At 36.1% G+C, this 21,260-nt stretch overlaps 1 protein-coding gene and 1 long non-coding RNA gene across 2 annotated transcripts in view; one reads left to right on the top strand and one right to left on the bottom strand.

Moving 5' to 3' along the window:
• Positions 1-21,260, top strand: part of LOC129798749 (muscarinic acetylcholine receptor M4) — a 63,261-nt gene that overhangs the window by 22,543 nt on the left and 19,458 nt on the right. The gene's annotated exons all lie outside the window — the stretch shown is intronic.
• LOC129799953 (uncharacterized) lies at positions 16,948-20,311 on the bottom strand. The gene is made up of 3 exons (XR_008751564.1): positions 20,015-20,311; positions 18,875-19,092; positions 16,948-17,259 (listed from the first exon to the last, which is right to left on the bottom strand). It is a non-coding gene; the product is annotated as an uncharacterized LOC129799953 (long non-coding RNA).

Raw genomic sequence — 21,260 nt, 5'->3', positions numbered from 1 at the left:
CCGAACGAAATTACAGGTAGTTCTCTCTAGTAGAAATTTCTTTAAAAAATGCCTTTTTAAAAAAAAATTCTCCTATCCTTGTAGGCAGAAACGTCAAATTTTTTTTTAAAAAAAGGCTATTTTTGACGAAAGTTGCTTCTAGTGTGTAGACACCATAATATACCTTCCAATTGATGCAGTATAAACCTCAACAGCAGAGGGCTCCCGAATCAGAAGGGTTCCCAGTCGGCAAAATATTACTCTGACTCAAAAATGACTCGTTTTTCGTGTACAAGAAATTATCAAAAAATTACTCCTAATTGCTTAAAAATTAGTCGCATTCACGTCAAATTTTAGCCAGAGCATTACTCAAAGCTGAGTTAGTTTTATATTCGTTATTTAAAGGTTCTAAAATTTACAGTAGAGCCCCGCTATAGGCCATATTTGGTTCCAGATTTGACACTTGGGTCGCACTATATTCCATGTCATTTTTTAAAATTATCAACGACTTTTAGTATTGAAATTGCTCGATGGCTTCCACTTTCTTTGCGATTGTGGTACTTGTCCTCAATAAAGTTTGCCAAAAATATTAAAATAATTATGATAACATTGCATGTCGCGTACTAAAAAACATAACCTAACTTAAAATTAGTGTTTTGAAATCAACGGTCGATAAATTGTGGACTATAGAGCGATGACTTATAGCGGGGCTCTACTGTACTCTTCCATGCAGTAACAAAAGCAACTCCAAACGACGACCTTTTTCCGTGCGAAAAATTACGCGTCAAAAACAGTGCATTTGGTGTTCTTCTCTACCTCGTCATACGTACTTTGAATGAAAACGTCAAGTGCATTTAGCAATATTGTATTGCACTATTACTGTAGACGCTATTTTCTCAACAATTCTTCACATTTTCTATCGGTTGCTACTACGTTCTATGTAAATTTCTCTATTTCTACACTATTTGACTACTCATTTTTACGAAGATTTTTTCCGTTCGACTATTGCTGAATGAGCTGTCCGACATGTCGAAAATATTCCAGCTGAAGAACAACACACAAAATTCTTGTAAAATTTTCACTAAAAAGGTTCTTTGAATACAAAATTTTGATCACAGGACAGTCTAGTCTAGAAACTGGAGCAAACTTCTGAATCACAAAATTTCATTTTCCAAGAAAAAAATGTTTGTGTGTTTATCATGCAAAAAATTTCCTAATTTTCACTGAATTCCTGTCGGTACTGTACTTTATCGAATCACAACACACGTGTCTTGTCTACCATGGGAGCTTTTCCTCCTAATGCAAATTATAATAATAGCGAGAAAACGTGCTAAAATATCAACAATTTTGCGAATTCACAGCACTGAGTAATTCTATTTCTCATTCGATAAGTGAAATTTTCTCTCAAATATACCCAGTGAGTGGAGGATTTTTTGGCGCGTCATATTTTAGTCGTGGGCGAGTAATGTCAGAGTTATTACGACGCCAAGTGACTTTCGTAATAACCGTCATATTATTCCCCACTTTCCGTCACTGACGACCGTCACAGGACTCGTTTTTGGAATCCAGAATATATACATCCAACGGTAATCTTCCTCAAAATTGCTGTTTGGGGAAGGACAGATTATTTTGATTACATTTACATTAAGCCGTAATTAGGGTAAAGTGATATAAGTTGGACATAGTGTTACAAGTTGGACAATTCGCCGGTACAAGTTGGACATAAATACAGTACAAAATTTGTTTTTAAGCACAAGGAACCAAATTATAAAACTAAAGCATTAAAAATATATAAATAAAAATGAAGTACTAAATTTATCAAGAAAAAAAGCCCTGTCCAAATTGTACCTTTGTTCAACTTGTGAAATTGTCCATCTTCTACCACTTTACCCTATATTAATTACATTAACTTTAATAGCAGCTAAACTTAGTAATATTTTAGTCATTCTACTGAATAAGCATTAGAAACGTTCAAATAATGTCTTCATGACCTAATTTCGACTTAGGTCATACATTGCTACTTGGGGTACCTGTTCTTTGTGACGCGATTTGTCTCTTCTGCTATTTTTTTTTTATTTCAATTAAAGTGATTTTAAAGCATTCTTTTCTTTATTTTGGCAATTTTCCCACATAAACTTGTTGCATCCCCCTCTGTATTTTAATTTTAACCAATCTATCTTGTGGCCCCATCAACACTTGCAACACTTTTGTAAAATGGTGTGAGGTATGCTTTCCGCAAAACAATAAAGACCTAGACATGGCTGGAAAATTCAGTGGAATTGTTCGCTTGTTCAACGCAGTGGAAATTACATTATATACACATTTATTGTTACGATTGTGGTTATTACCATGTGTAAATTGAAACTACATATGAGAAAATCTAGGGCAGTGCTAGAATACTTCTTCACATGCAGATTGCGTCCTATCGCTGGCTCCTTTCAATTGAAATTAAAGGTGAAAAAAATATATTTCCAAGTTGTATTGAATATGGCAATTGTTAAATATTCCAATAGCAAATCTCTATTGAAAGTTATTTTCACCTCTACAACTGCCATTTTCACGATGCAACAGTTTGTAGTCTGGAAAAGTCGCTCTCTCTGTGATGGGGTGTGTGAAAAATCTATAATATTGAACGGGAGTTTTTAGTGGGTAGAGTTTAAACATGAAGCAATGAAAGGAGCTTTTTGTATTATATGGCATCATCAAGAAATTCCGCTACAGTGCATCGTCTTATTTAGCAATGTTCTTATGTTTTCTCTAGCATAAACATGTTGAGAAGAGATGTCAAAATACAAAGAGCTCACTAAGGATTCAACGTTGAAAGCGTTTGCTGATTGGTCCTTGCCCTCAAAATAAACATACAACATAAGGTTAATTAGAGGTATTGTACTCGTTTAATTCTAAATTGAAATTGTTGTAATCGTATTGAAAATTTCAAAGCCTTTCAAATAAATCCTATTTTTACCAAATTGGTTGAGAATTGTGCCGCCTAGAGCAGTTTTACACTGTCTTTTTAAAATGGCCTAAGGGATAGTAAACCTATTATGGTTTCGTCGCTATCTGGTATGCGTTTTCGCTAACCCTTAACCCATTAAAAAATGTTACTAAAAATATTAAATATAAATTATTCAGAGGAATTCGTTTCTCACTAAATAACATTTGATTATTGCCTAAAGAAAAAAATCCATTAAGCGGTACTGAGATACGTTATCAAACATGCTTCTCAACGGTCACTGAATTTAAATTTTTTGAATTATAATATTTCAATCACCATTTGCTGGTATAGTGTATCTACCGATGAGCAGAATTTGTCACTCAGAATTTAAATTAAGAAAAAAAATAAGGAAAATATTATCAAGATCGACGCAATGTCGTACTTTCCGTATAGGGTAAAGTGATATAAGTTGGACATAGTGTTACAAGTTGGACAGGGATTTTTTCTTGATAAATACAGTACAAAATTTATTTTTAAGCACAAGGAACCAAATTATAAAACTAAAGCATTAAAAATATACAAATAAAAATGTTGTACTTAATTTATCAAGAAGAAAAGCCCTGTCCAAATTGTACCATTGTCCAACTTCACTGAGAAAAAAAAGGTGCGATTAACTTTTTTTCCTCATAACTTTAACACTTTTTAGGTGTAAAAATATATCAACATTTTTTAATGTTAATTTTACACCTTTTTAAGGGTAAAATTAACATGAAAAAGGGTAACTTTAACCCCCAATACACCTAAAAAGGGTAATATTTACATCGATGCAGGGTAAAATTAACATTTCCGGAATGTTATTTTAACTTTTTCGGATTTCTCTCAGTGTTGTACCACTTTACCCTACGGTACGCTACAACTTAGAAAGACTGTACAGTACAATTTCCCGAAAAGCGGAAAAAGAACAGCGAAATGTTTTTTACCTATATCGGACTATATTTTCAAACCACACTGTAGAACTGAAGTAACTAAATTATTTTTCTAAAAGCAATTTTGATATCAATTAGGGGAAAGTGCCCATGCTTTTCACGGTCCCAAGCTTAATAATGATTAAATTTCCCCCATGTTTTTCAATAAATGTGAATCATCGTATTCATTTTTAAAAACTAGGGGAAAGTATCCATTCATTCATTCATTCATTTTCAACCGCTTATCCCTATTGGGGTCGCGGGCCCATGACATCCAATCTAGCAGCCCACGCCTGTCGGTCCTCCGCCACTTCAGGAAGATGTTCGGGTTCGATCCCGAGGCGTTCCAAGGCAAGATTCTGAATTTGATTCAGCCACCTTGTCCTAGGTCTGCCTCGAGGCCGAGGTCTCCTCACAATGGCTTGCATAGCTTTTCTGGGGAATCTTTCTTCATTCATGCGTTGAACATGTCCATACCATCGAAGTTGTGATCTCTCAACCCGAAGAAGCAGCTCCTCGATTCTTAGTTCCTCACGAACGGCCACATTCCTCACTCGATCTCTACGAGTGATTCCCTTTACCGCTCGAAGGTACCTCATCTCGGCAGCTTGTACTCGCGATCTTACCCTTTCGGTCATTACCCAAATCTCATGACCATAGGTGAGAATAGGAATGAACACAGCTTTGAAAACCGATAATTTAGCCGATCGACTAAGCTCGGCCTTCCTCAACACGCTTCTGCCAAGCTCCCTCATAACTGCAGAAGCCTGACCAATTCGCGACGAGAGTTCTGCCTCCATCCTACCATCACTCGTGAATAACACCCCGAGATACTTGAACTTCTCCACCTGTGTCAATGAGTCTCCACTAACATGTAGAGTGCATTCCACAGATTGTCGGGAAATCACCATTACCTCCGACTTTTTGTCGTTCACCTTCATACCTGTTTCGGCACAAACATTTACAAATCGGTCAAGTGTGCGCTGAAGCTCTTCTTCGGAAGATCCAAAAAGAACCAAATCATCTGCATAGAGGAGATGGCTCACCCTGAAATCCCCAATACGAATCGCATTCCGCCCCCGACTGCGTTCCATAATCTTGTCCATGCATATTATGAACAACAATGGTGATAGAACACACCCTTGACGCAGTCCAACACCCACTTGAAAACCTTCCGATTTGGATCCGTTTACACGAACACAGCTACTACAGTCTCTGTACAATGACTGAATTGCTCCTACCAATTCTTCATCCAGTCCGTACTCGTGCAGTACATCCCAAAGTTGTTCTCTCGGTACTCGGTCATATGCTTTTTCCAAATCTATGAAACAAGCATAGAGTGGAATTGCATACTCCCAAGCCTTTTCGACAATCATCCTCAGGGTAAAAAGCTGATCCGTGGTGCTTCTACCAGGTCTGAAACCGCATTGTTCCTCACCCAGTCTGGGTTCGACTATTTCTCGGCATCTTCTCTCGAGGATTTTGGCATACACTTTGCCGGGCAAACTCAGAAGGGAAATTCCCCTATAATTGGAGCAATCTTTCTTGTTTCCCTTCTTGAAAGTATCCTGTGGGGAAAGTATCCTGTTTTTAAAATATATTACGGAACAAACAAAGCATGGGCACTTTACGCTACTCAGAAATAAATAATTCAAAATCATTTAGTTCTTGTATAATGTATAATTCGATAGATACGAATGGGTTAAGAAGTTTGCACACTTGAGAGAAATCCGAAAAAGTTAAAATAACATTCCGGAAATGTTTATTTTACCCTGTAGTATTGATTCGAAATAGGTGTAAATATTATGCTTTTTAGGTGTATTAGGGGTTAAAGTTACCCTTTTTCATGTTAATTTTACCCCTAAAAATGTGTAAAATTAACATTAAAAAATGTTCATATATTTTTACACCTAAAAAGTGTTAAACTTATGAGGAAAAAAAGTTAATCGCACCCTCGTTTTTTTCTCAGTTTTCATTAAAAATTATTTCGAGAACATTTACTTATGAAGGGGTCAACCAAGACCGTATCCCCATATTTTTTACCGTTTGGCGTATAAGCTGGTAAAAGAAGCAAGTATTTTTTTTCAAAACTTCATTATCAAATAAATTACGTTCGATGATTTTTTTTAATTTATGGGATAGGTAATTTAGGGAAATTTAGCTATGATAAGGGTGAAAGGTCAGTTAATGAGCCGCAAATAATTGTGAAAGAATAGGCTGAAAGAGGAACTTAAAAGAAAGCTGTTTCTCTGAAAATATTTAGCCATCAAACTAGTACCTTGTTTCCTCATTTTCAAATCCATTTACTTACATTCCCTTATCAACATAATTTTCCCATTGCATGCAAGCTGGGTGAAAGATAAACCTTGGGTAATAATATTTTACTATTAAAATAAGATGAGTGCAATGATTTGGTTATCTGACGATGAGCACCAAGGAGCACGATATTGGTAGAATGAAGGAGAAAACCTTATCGGTTCCAAGTTGGGGTGTTTTACCCACCCACATGACATTTTCCCGTACTATACACAGGGAAAATTGAGTGTGAGATGGAAGAACAAGCAACACTATCATCCTCAAACTCTCTGTATCTTCCTGAGATGACGCACATTATGCAAATTCCAACAAAATGTGCCAAGTATCAGCTGCAGATCTTTTCTTACCACAAGAGAGGATGTGAAAGATTTTCCTATATGGAAAGTCACACTGTTGTTTATCGAATATCCCAAAAATCTTTCATTGGAGTTTATGGTGAAAAATCCTTCCTCTTACCACCGGGGATAAGATATTTCAACAGATTTTCCGGATATTTTTGGCCAATCACAAAACACTCAATATTCATCGCACGTTTAATCAATTTATATAGGAAATCTTCTTAAAATGCTTTTAGCTTAAGAAAAGAAAATTTAGCCATGCTTCTTCTATTATTTAAAAAAAACAAGAATAGAATGAAATAAAAACTTATTAATCTCAACACATCAAAATACAAAATCATGCCAGCTCAATAAATTTATTTAGTAAAATCAGACCATATTCATCAATCACTTGAACTGTTCCCCCATTCATTTTGTTCTCTAATAAGGAGATAGTCTCAAAAATCCACCCCCCTATGTTAAGCGGAAAGGAAAATTGTACACCAGGCAAATATTTGAGTTGCTTCTTATGAAAAAGACCGTCTCATTTTCTTTGGTTGGCTTTCATCTTACACAGTTAAAAATTAATTGTACAATGAGACACATTTAGCTGAGACTTTTGACAATCTCAGCAAAAGAAAAATCATAAATGGAAAAAAATTAAAAAGGCGGACACTTAAAAAAAAAGTTCAAGTTTAAATGATTTTTTAAAATGAATTAGTATTTTGAAAAATTCAATTAAAAAAATTGATAAAGGGTAAAGTGGCACAAGTTGGGCAATAGTACAAGTTGGACAATGCAATGGTACAATTTGGGCAGGGCTTTTTTTCTTGTTTTCTTTTTTCTTTTTTTTTCTTTAGTTTTATAATTTGGTTCCTTGTGCTTAAAAACAAATTTTGTACTGTATTTATCAAGAAAAAAGCCATGTCCAACTTGTACCGGCGAATTGTCCAACTTGTAACACTATTACCAACTTATATCACTTTACCCTAGCACATTTTCAAAAGGCGAACAAGAATTTAAACGACGAAGATGCTTGAAAAGACGGACGAAATTAATAATATTATATAGCAAAACTTATCACAAATTAAGACTATATTATTGCCTAGCCTTATTATTGCCTGGAAAAAAGAAAATGAGTTAAAAATCCATCCGGTTACATCCGGTGTTCGTCCAGTGAAAAAAAGGTCTCACTCTAAGAAGAAAACCAAAGAAAACATTTTTTTAGTCTTGTACAGAGCTTTCGGTTCCGATACGGATCTTCTTGAGTAACAGGAAGGGCTTTAAAAAATATTTTGTAACATTTTCATTCATTTTTGTATTCTTCGAGTGACAACGTTTTAGCGGGCGAATACCAGAGATACTTCTGTCAATGTAAGAGATTGCGTGCCTCCATGTATCTTTAGACGTTTGCCCGATAGACACTTCAAGTTTAAATTTGGATAAAATTCAATCAAAATCAAAGGGTATATAACTGTGCCGCTCACGGTTCACAGAAAATCGGCAAATTGTTTCGATTTCGCACGAATTTTGTCGATCTCGTGCCGGTCTGCTGAATAATAAGTCTAGAAGATCAGTGTTTCCAGTACAGTACATTAAAATTTTCCGAACTAACATTTAAATCTGATAATTCTTTGCTAAAATCATGCTGATCTCCCGGTTTTTAGTAATAAATACGCCGATCTGTCACTTTCAGGCCAAAATTGTACCGATCGGTTGAATTATTATGGCTCCGGCACACGGCACACGGCACACGGCACACGGCTTTTCAGATCGAGAAAATTCCATGAAATCAAAATTCACATTTGTTTCTTCCTTATAATAATACTAATGCTGGAACAACATTCCATGAAGGAACAAGACCTTCCCGGAAGGGGATTTCTAGACAAGCATTATTATTTTTTCTTGTACGGGATGAGGTTGTCAGTCCCATGCCCGTGGAATCAAGTGCAGTGAAGCTCACTGGATGCAATCCGAACACCTTTAACTCCAGAAAAATTCCTGGTGACCTAAAGGGGATCCGAACCCGGGACACTCACATCATAAAGCGAGTACTCTACCACTTGACCCATTGAATTCCCTCGTTTCTTCCTTACACGCTTTAAATATATCTATCTCATTCTTTCGCATTCCAAATTTGATTGAGCTAAATTGAATTTGGAATGATGTTTAAAAGCAGAAGAGTGCGAAAGAATGAAATAGACATATGCAAGGCATGTGAGAAAAAAGGGATTCGAATTTCGACTTCATAAAATTCTCCTGATCTAAAAGGTGTGCCGGAGCCATTAGGAAAATAATGCCGATCTGTTGATTTTTAGCTCCAAATCGGCACAATTTGCCGATTGCCGCTCACGGTTCACTCTGAGAACCACTTATTCACACTTAATACTTTGATATATCCTTAGCTTGGGTCACTTGTTTAAAATCGGACAGTGTCGAAATTCGGACATACTAATCGGACTATGAAAAGCAACTTCATTACATAAATACTTAAAAAGTTGAGGTGTTTCTTAAGGGTCCGCTTTTCGAAATTTAACTCTATTTCCATAAAAAATAGAGGAAGTGACAACTATTTTATTACGGTTATGATAGATTGTTTAAAAAAATGAAAATTTAATTAAGAATAAAACGAAAAAAATCAGCTTTAGGGAGTATACGCATTTCAAAACTAGTTGATTCACCCTTCCGTGCTGTCCGCCTTTAAGCAATTAATAATAATAATATATTTATTAAACTGAAAATAGGATTGCCCCCTTTACAATCAGTTGAGAATAGAAAAATAGAGAAACAGAGAAATAAAGCAAAGATATATACCTACATCAATAATACAGCAATGTCGCACAAGGGAGAGCAAGACGGTTAAGACCCCAAGAAATGCTAAAATTACCCTAATACGGGCTTCAGACCTAAAGGCCCAAATAGACCCAGGCAGATCCTCGAGAGTATTTAGCTTTTAAAACTCAATAATAAAGGATTAGGTATAGAAAACTTATGCAAAGGACCTCCAACTGATGATCGTAAGCCCTAAGTAAATGACAGTTTGGGATAAATCTTTATTGCTAAATTTTACAAATTAAATATTCTCGAGGATCACCCTGTGTCTAAGGGCCAAGACAGACTCAGGATGATCCTTGAGAATATTATGCCTGTCAAATTTGACAGTAAACGATTAGGTAAGGGTAATTTATTCAAAAGACCTCTTATCGATGATTCTAAGCATTCAGTGTACTAGAGTTTCAGATAAATTTTTACTGCTAAATTTTACAGGCTAAATATTCTCAAGGATCAGCCTGATTCTATGTTGGCCTTAATGCTCTAGATCTAGACACACTTACGACTTAAGCCGAGAGACGACTTTAGTGGAAAATGATGGAAATGCAGTTTGACCATTATTTCGAATATAATTATGCTAAGCCGTCTCTCGGCTAATCCTCATGTCTGTCAAGGCCCCAAGGCTAGTCAGCTATGTGGCTTAACTGCTCTAATTCCTTATCAATACCGATTTTTTGGAAAAATTTGACTTAGGATTGGATTTTTAAAGATTATAAACTTATGATGCTCCAAAAAAAGTAAAAAATTGCTCGCTATTCAGGATTTGGAGACCTTCGGGAACTGGGCTAAACCTTAGACTGAACACCGCTTAAGTGAGTGAATGTTAGCTAAAATTCATATACTTTTCGATGGCAAATCATTGTAAAGAAAAGTGTATTAGACAACTTTTTTTCACTGTGTTTACTTGGAAAGACTGTAGAGGAGTATGAAGGACACAAAGGTGAAGATATCACCCCTCTCTGACCATGAAAACCACCCTAATAATGATTTAAATTTCCCCATGGAAAGGCAACCACTTGAGGGTGTTGTGTGATTCAAGTGTAAGGTGTAATCTCACTCATTATCCATTGAAGCAGTTTAATTGCAAATGAGGTCAGTTTTTATGGAGTTCACTGGAACCCCCTGGTGAATTGTTCCCATGGAGTATATAAATTATCTCGTAGAATTAGATAAAATGTCAATTCTCCGTGTAATTGAGCATTAAAGTTTAATCATAACACAAGAAGCGTCACATATAATCGCGCATCAGTTGCACGCAATTTATCAAGGCTGAAAGCATAAACCTCCTGCTGATGTCTCTTGCTCCAAAGTATGTGATATTGCGAATCAGAGACAATTTGCAGAAAATTGATTTAATGGGGAGATAATGAAAGTCGTCACTTAATTAGGCCTATTACCAATGAGGCAAGTAAACAATACTACAACCATTATTGACTCATGCATCCAGGATTAATGATAAGGGTACTGAAGGATATGCCTCTCAATAAACACTATCAAGCTTTGAAAAAGAGTTTTTTGGCTTTTTGTCGTTTGAACCAAAAAGACAACATCTGCTTCTGGACTCCAGAATCTGGAGTTTGATGGAAAATATTATGCTATCCTCAATTTTTCCGGTATTCGTCAAAAAAATTTTCAAATTAAAATTTCGATCAATGGTTGAAAGCCTTGGAGAAAAACCCATTTTTTTTTAATTTGACAGCCAACATAAAAACAGCCAATATAGAATCAGAATTACCGTTAAATACTGTAAATATTACTACAGGTAATATTTAAAAGTATCTGCGTGTAGTACTACCACTAATAGTATTGGAAAATACCCCAAATTCCTTGTGCCTCACAGAGTTAGGGAAGAATTCAATTCTGACCAAAATAATGTCCCTTGGTGTCAGAGGCCCTCCTTTCTACTCTGTCCTGGAACTTTTTATTATCACCTTCTGATATGGTGAGGATGGTAAAAAGTGCCATACTCATGGTGAATAAAAAAAGTAAACATTCACATTTCCTGTTGTGACGTCAATGTTTGGGTTATCATGCCATTAAAATGGGAATATTATGAATTGCTTTTGCTATATACATATTTCTGTATACTTCGTACCATGGGGAGTTCACACTAAAAGAAAAAGATGCTGCATGAATTTTAGCGAGAGGTGGAAGATTGGCAAAAGGATGTGCTTTAAAAGTGTACACAGTCTGAGTAAAAAGGCATTTGACTTTAAATAACATTGCAAATGGTTTTTTTTTCATACCCTTGCCATCACTTCCCTCTTCGCAGGAGCAACATTTAACACTCTGATATAATATTTACGAGGAAATCAAGAATTTCTATAGGCTTCTATGTATATGAAATGAACCATCTCTTCTGATATGCTCTCACAGGCTCTTCTCCCCGGGAATGTTTTTCAAAGAACACCTTTGGAAAATTGAAAATAGTGCCAGGCAGTTAAAGAGAGGCAGGGAGTGAAGAGTCACGGAAATACATGAATATATGTATATATATTTAGCGGAGCCGAAAACATGCATCATATTCCTCTGTGAACAGTTTTATCCCTATAAAAAATGTTTCGCAGCGATTTAAACATGATGGAAGTTTCCGCTTTTAGGCGTGAAAATGTCCTCGTTTTATGAAAACAAGTTTATTGTATAGGCATTAGTGATGAAAGACCATGGATATACATATATTTATATTTAAAATAATACATATTGGAAAAATACAGGAACTCCTTCGATAAATCCATGGGAACTTCCATGTGATGTTCCTAGGACTTTTCAATGATTTCCTAAGAAATTTTTCCATTTAAAAAGTGGAAATTTCCTTTGGTTTTTAATTTCACTCTCTTGCGAAAATTTCGTCGAAACATCTTGAGAACTTCCCTATCACTTTAAGGCTTGATGATTCAATTTTGCTGTGTGATCAGCTGAAACTCTTGCATGTATTACGGGTCAATAACACCTCCCTAGAATATCGGATCACGGTATGATCTTTAGATTTTTTGATCTCCGACTTCTAAAAAGCTATGGCCTCAGCAAAGGTCACAAAGCTTAAACAGCAACCGATTTTATTAATTTTTCAAGATGTAATAGGTCATTTGCTTTTAATAATCAAATTCTAAGTCGAAATTTTCCAAAAAATCTTGACTAATAAGGTATTAGAGAAGTTAAGCCATATGGCTAAGCCATAGGTCCGTAGCCCGTATAAGGGCCTTGACAAACCTGAAGATTAGACGAACTACTTAGCGTATTTATATTCGAAATAATGGTCAAACTGCAATTCCATGATTTTCCATTAAGCCGTGTCTTGGTTTAAGTCGTAAGTCTGTCAAGAACATTATTCGGTTTTTGAGGTTATGAATAAAAACTTATCCAAAATTGAGCACTGGGCGTCCACTAATGGACTTCTCTTGAACCCAATTATTTTTAAAAAATATTCTCACGGGGAGTCCGTTGTGCAATTGGTAAGAGCGTTCAACTGTTGGGTGGTGTGACCCCAGACTCGACTGTCACAGTTTTGAGTTCGAGTCCTACCAGGTGCAAATGATTGAAGCGTTTGAATGGACATTTTCACTAAACATTGTAATCTGAATAATAAAAAGCCCTGTACATAGAAATAAATAAATAAAAGAAATATTCTCACATTTTTCCTGAAAATTCTTCTTATCTATTTCTCTTAAAATAGAATAATTGCATTGAGCAGGTTTGGAAATATATCAATTATAAAACCAATCATGACTAAATATTTTATAAGCGTGGTTCCTAAAGAATTCCAATCGAAATTTCTGCCAAGAACTCTAATTCCATTGGGATTCCAATGTGTTTCAATATGAACCTATATAGTTCAGTTGTACTGCTGTAGAATTTCAGCTCTTCAAATACATTGACTCCCTGGATTATCGCGAAGCATGCGAAATCATAGATAAATAGAAAATGATTTTCTGAATTTTCCAATATTTTAAATTGAATATTCTACATGCTTTTTCAGACGTTTCAATATCATTTCTCCAAAGAAATATCCTTATAACTTCCTTGGGAATTTTGAAGGATATTTCTTTGTCGAGTCGTAAAAAATCGGCAAAAAAGAAAGTGTATAGTCTGAAAAAGAGTTTTGCCAAATTAAAAAAAAGCTTGTCAAAAGGAAGTTCTTCCATGTAAAAGATAATGGCTCTGGCACACCTTTTAAATAAAAAGGAAATTTCATGCAATCGAAATTCACATCTCTTTCTTTTTTAAAAGTTTTGAATGTGTCTATCCCACTCTTTCAGACTCTTCTTCTTCTTTTGAACATCACATCAAATTAAATTTACTTCAATCAAATTTTAAGTCCGAATGAATGGGGTAGACATGTGCCAAACATTTGAAAAGGAAATGATATTACCCAATAGCAAAAGAAAGCCGAATATGAATAACAAGCGAAAAATTCCTCAGAATTTTCCAGTATTTTTCCTTAAAAAATCCATGGAAATTTTCTGTAACAGGTTCCAAGGAAAATTTGATGGATTTATGTTGGATTTTTTCTGTGGAATATATCCATGGAATGTTCGTGGAATTTATGTGGATTTTTCCACCGGAAATAAAATGGAGAAAAAATGAAGCTGTCACATGCACGTCGTGATTTTACTTCTGAATATTAAAGAAATAGCAAAGATTACGAGGATTATAATATGTTTTACTAAACCAGCAATAACGAATTAACACTTTATGCAATAAAAAAAATCCTAATATATATATAATATTAAATGACATAAAAAGATATTATTTTAGGTTAGCGAGCTATTTAATGTAATCACTTCACTATTATCTACACGAAACGCAGTGTCGTATAATTAATTGTATTATACTTGTCACATGAATCACCAAAAATATTTGCGGAAAGTTTGGAAATAAATTATCCACGTTGTCACAACACCATTTTATTTGTTAGACATTCGAGAAAAATAGTGAAAAAAAACCATGGGAAAGCCTGTGGAAAGATAATGGAATCTTCCATAGGATTTTTCCAGCTTATCCCGCGGACGTTTCACGTGTGAGTTTCCATATAAATATTCCGCGGAACACTGCGGAATTCAACGCTGGAATTCCAGTGGTTCGTACTTGAAATTCCATGGAGAGCTTTGATTCCAATGGAATTTCCGGCTCCAAATACCATGGAAAACTTAGTGGAATTTTTGCGTCAAATTCCGCGGATTTTTGCAATTTGGACGCTAGTTTTCCACTGGAATTTCCGCGGAATTTTGCAATGGGGTACTTTCGATTTCATGAAATTGTTCTGACCTAAAAGGTGTCCTGGAAACTTAAGAAAAGTTTTATCAAATTGGTAAACAATATCCTTTTGTGAAAATTATAACATAATTCATTTGTCTGCCTAACAAGCTTTTTTCAGAATATAGAAACGTTTCTATAATTGTTTCTGAATCATCCGGGAAAATCCCCACTAATTGCTGCGGAATGTCCACGATACATCGTGAAATATTTTTATAGGGTTCTGCTAAATTTTCTTTAATTAATTCCAGATAGCGAAGATGTTTTCCTATTTGTTCAATTAGTTTATATTAGATTGCTTTCTCCTACTAAGATAATTTATCTTTTCCTTTGAGTTTCAACACCACAAAATCCCCAAAGACATTCCTGTTCACAAGGATTTGTGGGCAAGAATGCTGCAATGGGTGATTTTGTCCTAGTTTTCCACAGTTGAGGATTTGATTTGAAAATTGTTGGTGGGGAAATTGAAATGTTCTCTCTTGTTGGCAATCACGAAAACAAAAGCTCATGGTACTCATTTGATACAAAAGCTTTCAGCTGTTGACTTTCCTTTGTGTGACTTTCACTAACTCCTTGCGTTCTTCAAATCCTACCTCACAGAAATTTCCAACTAACAATTCACTTGGTAAAATCGCAAAAGGGGTGATTTCAACCAAGAAGCTCAAGTGGAGATTTGACTCTTTTTGATTCTTTTCACTATAGATGCCTTTTCGAAAAGTAAGAAACGAAACTAAGAAAAAAGGGGAAAAAAGAATTAGATGAGAAATAGGAGATGCCATATAGGATGAAATCTCTGAACTTAGCACCGCTGATGTGCGTGATAAATTTTCTTGCGGAATGTGAGGTATGTGCTGGTAGATTTGGATGAGTAAGAGAAATGTTTATCACTTCCATTTTCCTCTCCTTAGCCAAACTCATTGATGTTACACTGTTGGATGTTCTAGGCCATGAGATAGGGTTTGATCTCAAGAGGCAAAACATCAATTTTCAATCCACTCTGTGATAGGAAATTGAGAAGGATTTCTTATCTCACTTGTTTCACCATCGTCTTATGGAGAGATTGTTCTTTACCTTTTGTGTGAAGAGTTGTGGGAATGGAGGTGGAAAAGCCATCGAGAGGAAAATCATTTGACTGCCAAAGACACAATTTCAATAGATTGTATTTTTCTGAGGAAAACACAGAACAAGAAGATTGAAATTTTCAGGTGAAAAAGTCAGTAATGTACATAGTACAAAGGTATTAGAGATCCTTTCACCTCAAGGCAAAGCACTATCTTCTGACAATTTAAATAAATTATTAAAATGGAGAAGATGAGTTGACTAGGGTTAATTGAGAATGGATTGAAGTCTCTGGTTCATATAACGCACGTATGATTTCATCTAAATTAAATGAGTCAAGTTGAAAATGTCAAAACGGAATATTAAATTGACATTTAAAGTTTCATCCCCTATAAGAAAAATCCGGCGCGATCAAATGGAAATTCCATTGGTAACAGAATGGAATGTTCCATGCGTCCACTTGGTGAAATCCACCCTTTATCCCCCTGGATTCCCCTGTAGAAGTACATTGTAATTTTGCATTGGCGCGTCACGCAATTTCCATGGGAATCTACCAGCCTCGGTGGTGGTGTTATCCAGTGGAAATCCATGGGCATTCCCGTTGAAATTCTAAAGCTGCCGCATGGTAATTTCCACTGGTACTCTATGGGAAATCCATGAGTACTCTCGGAAAATTGGCCGGTATTTTCCCATGGGACACCAAGGGAATTCCTGTGGTAAGTTCCGTACCTGGGAGGGGTAATTTCCACTGGTACTCCACTGGCACTCCATGGGTGATCTCGGAAAACCGGCCGGTGTTTTCCCATGGGATACCAATGGCAACCCAGTGGTAACTGCTTTACCTGGGCGGGGTAATTTCCACTGGTACTCCACTGGCACTCCATGGGTGATCTCGGAAAACCGGCCGGTGTTTTCCCATGGGATACCAATGGCAACCCAGTGGTAACTGCTTTACCTGGGCGGGGTAATTTCCACTGGTACTCCACTGGCACTCCATGGGTGATCTCGGAAAACCAGCCGGTATTTTCGCATGGGATACCAATGGAATCCACATGGTAAGAGCTGTACCATGGCATTCCACTGGCAGACCATTGCGTTGGCAATTCATGGATGTTAAGAAATGTTTCCTCTTGATGACTTGGTGCTGGAAGAGAGCGATGGTGATGCAACAGAAGATCCTCTTTTAGCACTATACTCTTCGAATGCGGCGAAAGTATTGTCATATCGATGATACTAAGAATCTCTTGGAGTTGACATGTCAATTCTATGCGACCTTCTTTTTTTATGCCTAATGAAATATCTCCATTCTATTAAAGAATATACTTTTCTGTAAGCGTTCAGGCAATTTTTGTACTTCAGATTATCGTTCAAGCTTGAGACTAAAGTAATAACACTGGTCATATATAGCAGAGAACATTTTATTTCATGTATTAACTTCACTTTTTTAATAAAATTAAAAAAAAATAATACATTTAATTTAAAAAAAATCTAATTAAACTTCAAATTAATTTAATGTTCAGATACATATATAAAAAATATTGACGTAATTGAAAAATTATTTACATTATAATGAATTACAAAAGAAGCAGGAATCGTTGATCACCTAGAAAGAAAAGTTGAAAAAAAGTAACCGTTACTAGCCACTCATCCAAATTTTCATGAGCATGACTTGATTTTTAGAGATAGGTATGCCTAGCTAATTTACGTAAATAAATGTGCACGCTGAAATTCCCCATTGACTAATAATAAATAATGCTGGCGCGACATTCCATGAAGGAACTGGGCCTTCCCGCAAGGAGATTTCTAGACATGCTATATTATTTTTTCTTGTACGGGATGAGGTTGCCAGTTCCATGCCCCGTGGAGTCAAGTGCAGTGAAGCTCACTGGATGCAATCCGAACAGCTTTAACGCCAGAAAAATTCCTGGTGAACTAAAGGGATTCGAAACCGGGACACTTGCATCATAGAGCGAGTGCTCTACCACTTGACCCATTGAGTGCCAAATATTCCATTGAATAATGGCTCTGAAAAATTACCCACAGCATATAAAAAATACAAATATTTACGGAAATATAATTTTATTGGGATTTCTCTGAAATTTTGGTTCTTTTTTAGACCAATGGCTTCTCGCCGCATTTTTTTAAATATTCCCTTCATTAAGGAGTTGACGACAAAGCCATTTCCACGATAATGGATCGTTTTCTTCCACTTCCTCGCAAAATCCGCCGAATTTTCGGCTGTCTGGCCTGCTTACTGAGATTTGTCTTCAAAATTACCCAGTATTTCTCAATCTTCCGGACTGCAGGACAGGTTAAACATCTTTTCCACAGCCTTAGAATTGGAATCCTTTGAAAAGATATTCGTCGTGTTTCCGGGACCTTGTTTTAGTACGTTGATGATGTTTGCCGGTTCGATGGGGAGCAGCCTAAGTTTTATAGGTTATGAAACCATTCCTCTTTTTGTTTTTATAGACCAAGCTCCATAAAAAAAGAATAATGCTGGGACCCACCTCTTTCCATCTGCAAAGCTTCTCAAAACACTTTCATATGTTGTCTAATGATGAATATGAAAATAAATATGGCCTATACAACGAGTGATTCGGGATTTTCTGCCGTCTTGCCCGATGAGGTCGGTCTTGAAGTCGGTGGCAGCCGCAGATGTTTTAAGAGCAAATAAATCTATCTATCTATCTATAAAAAAGGTATATATTAAAGAGTAAAAGAGTATTTAGTAAAGAGTAAAATAGGAAAAAGGATACTTACTAAAAAAAAATCAAAATGTTCACTTAATTTCACTTCGAAAGTACAAATCGACAGGTCCGGAGGCGTCGATAAGCTAGTGGCGAGAATTATCGACACTAGTGAAATATGAAAACTGACGTAGTGATTCAAGTTCGAAGGCAGGACACATGCCTTCAGATTGCCACACAGATATCGACACTAGCGACAAAAATGCAAGTTATTATCTCGATTGTCCATAAATGGACATTCGACAATAGCGATGGATCGCAATGAGACAGTTATCATTTCACCTGATTAATAAATTATCTTGAAATGACATCGACGAAAAAAAAACGAAATCCGAATCCTTCTGAATCTGACTGCATATCATACGAATCGAAAATTCATCGTGCACACACTACTTTAATTTACTACAATAGTGCTATTGTATGTTTTTTTTATAATTTGGTAGACTACAAATTATTAAAGACACTCACCGTACACAGCTTACGATTTAGACGATAGATAGATGTATGAGTAGATTCAGACGATTTCAAACCTCGCTGAGTATATGGCCCAGGTACTGCTGAAGTGTTCTTTGGTAATGGAATTGCTGACGTTGCCTTCTTACGCTTTCTGCATGGCCTATTGCTGTCTTTGATTTGACCGACTATTTTGGCACAGGACTTCATCGCCTTATCGTGCATAATATGGTCTATAAAATATGAAAAGCTTATTTATTTTATTTGTTTATACAAATAATACAAATCCATTTCTATACAAGAAGCCCACATTGCTCAGGGCTTCTCTCCTATTTCTTCCAGAAAATCGTAGATATTGTATAGGATTTCCTTGATCATTTTATTGAATGTACCCAAAATACTAACGCTGATCAGATTATTCTTCATACTTTCACAAGGAAATCCCCTAAATTCTTAGGATTGTGTTGTAAATTTTCAGAAATACCCAAGATAAAAGTGTTTGTTGTAAGATTTACCAGAGAAGGGAAGCAATATGAGCCTCCTTATCAACATGGGTGTCTATAATATATTTAACAAAATATACAAGAAAATCCCAAAAATCTCACGTTTTCTGCGGAAGCGCAGTAAAAGTCTTCTGAACAATAAAATAAAATTTAAAAAAAAAATTAGAATATTTTACAAAATATATAAGAAAAATCTAAGAAAATCTTTGTATTTTTTGGAGGAAGTAGGAAAAATCTCTTGTTCATTATAGCTTTCTTGGGTATTTCCAACAAAATATACAAGAAAAAATTTTGCATGACTTTCCGGAAAGCGAATAAACAGCAATAAAATGGATTTTATGTTCTGTTGAATTGTGAATATATAAGAAAAAATCGGCGCGATCCAATGGAAATTCGACTGGTAACAGAGTGGAATTATCCACGCGTCCACTTGGTGAATTCCACCCTTAATCCCCTTGGATTCCACTGGTGAAGTATATTGTAATTTTGTATTGACGCGTCACGCACGCAGTTTCCATGGGTATCTACCAGCCTCGGTGGCGGTATTACCCACTGGATATTCAAATATCTCAACTAATTTGGAAAATATTCAAGAAAAACTTGTGACTCAAAGTTGATTTGACGGTATTTTCTTTTCTAAATGGCGTCTTACCTTGTCAACACAAAGAATGAGACGGAGAAGATGATTTTTTTGTGTTTCGCGCACTAAATTTCTTTATTTCGTATAGAAAACCGTGTCACTTTATTTAACTAGTTCTATTGTTCATCCCGCACACTTTTGTCACTGGTTTTTCAAAGTTTTAATTGTATTTTTTTCACAAATAACTGCACAAGAACCAATTCACCACGACTTCCAGAAAAATCCGTGAGCAATGCGCGTGCGCTGAAATGGCGTTATTACTCATCGAACGCATCATCGACTCGTCGATTACATTTGAAATACAGAGACCGTTGTGATAAATTCTTTCGATTAATATAAAAATAGACATATCGCAGAGTGAAATCTTTTTTTTTTTAATAAAATAGAACACTGGAACTTTCCATGGTGCTCCACACAAATTCTTCTGGAATTTTCCACCTGGAAGTAGGAATTCACAACTTTGAAGTTTCTATGGGAAAACCTTCGGAGTGCCCATGGTGATTTCCATCCATCACCAGGGAAAATTTCACTGTTGTTTCACTCATATAACCGTGGTGAGAAACCACAGGATTACCAGTGGATATTACCATGTGTATGAGTGTATATAACCGTGGGAGAACCAAGGGTCTTCCACTGGATGTTTACACTGGAATATTCCACTGGTACTCCACATGAATTCCTTTGGGATTTTCCATCTGAAAGATGGAATTTTCCACCTGGAATTTTCTACGGGAAAACCCTTGGACTACCCATGGTGATATCCACTCATCACCCTGGAAATTTCCACTGTCATTCCACTCATATAACCATGGTGGAAAACCATAGGATTACCAGTGGAAATTTCCGGGGGTATCACTGAAAAATCCCTTGGGAAACCCCATGGACTACCACTGGATATTGCTGCTGGAAATTTCCACTGGTATTCCGCACGGATTCCATGGGAGTCTACCCGTGGTATATCTCAAAGGGAAAACCACTGGATTAACCCTGGTGTTTTCCACCCATATAAAGGGAAATTTCCGTCCTTATTCCATGCGGAACACCAGGGGTAAGAATCCAGGTGGAAAGCTAAGGGATCTCCAGTGGTTATTTCCATGGGCACTCATGGAAATATCCGGTCTGTCATCCGTGGCTGGATCCATTTCTTATAGGGTCGAGCAACCATAATTCTAGCAGTCAGTAACTCTTTCGAATTACAAGATGTCTCGATAAAAAGGGGAGCTCGATACTTCCCTTTCCATGGCTGTTCCAATACTAT

This window comes from Phlebotomus papatasi, chromosome 1 (assembly GCF_024763615.1).
Source record: "Phlebotomus papatasi isolate M1 chromosome 1, Ppap_2.1, whole genome shotgun sequence".
NCBI lineage: Eukaryota > Metazoa > Arthropoda > Insecta > Diptera > Psychodidae > Phlebotomus > Phlebotomus papatasi.
Note: the sequence above shows the minus strand (reverse complement) of the source record. Positions and strands in the feature narration are given on the sequence as shown.